Here is a 390-nt window from a genome sequence, read left to right as displayed (position 1 = left end):
AGCTTGGATTACAAAGAAGGCCTGCAATTGGAAACAATTGGTTGTATAATAAAAAGACGCTTCATATAGAAAAGTGTGTCACTATCTCTGAAGGAAACCCCTGGGCCATATATACAAAGAAAGTCTCAAATCCAAAACCATCTATGAAGCGCAGTTAAGTCCATATTGTCTTCAACCCTAGCGGACAAATTCCAAATAAAAAGAATGTCAGCGATGCAGCTAACTTCCAAAAAGCCGCACTTTAATCGGAATTGGATGGAAGAAGTAGGAAAATTAGTGGAAAGGTTGCTGCTTAGAGTCATGGTGACTGAAAAAGATATTCTCACAGTTCTATGACCTGCAGATGTGTGAAATTGGGGATGCTTGCAATAGAGGAAATAGAGTCAATAC

This window comes from Trypanosoma equiperdum, assembly GCF_001457755.1.
Source record: "Trypanosoma equiperdum strain OVI genome assembly, contig: ctg_354, whole genome shotgun sequence".
Taxonomy (NCBI): domain Eukaryota; phylum Euglenozoa; class Kinetoplastea; order Trypanosomatida; family Trypanosomatidae; genus Trypanosoma; species Trypanosoma equiperdum.
The sequence above is the reverse complement of the archived record's forward strand: the minus strand, read 5'-3'. Positions refer to the sequence as shown.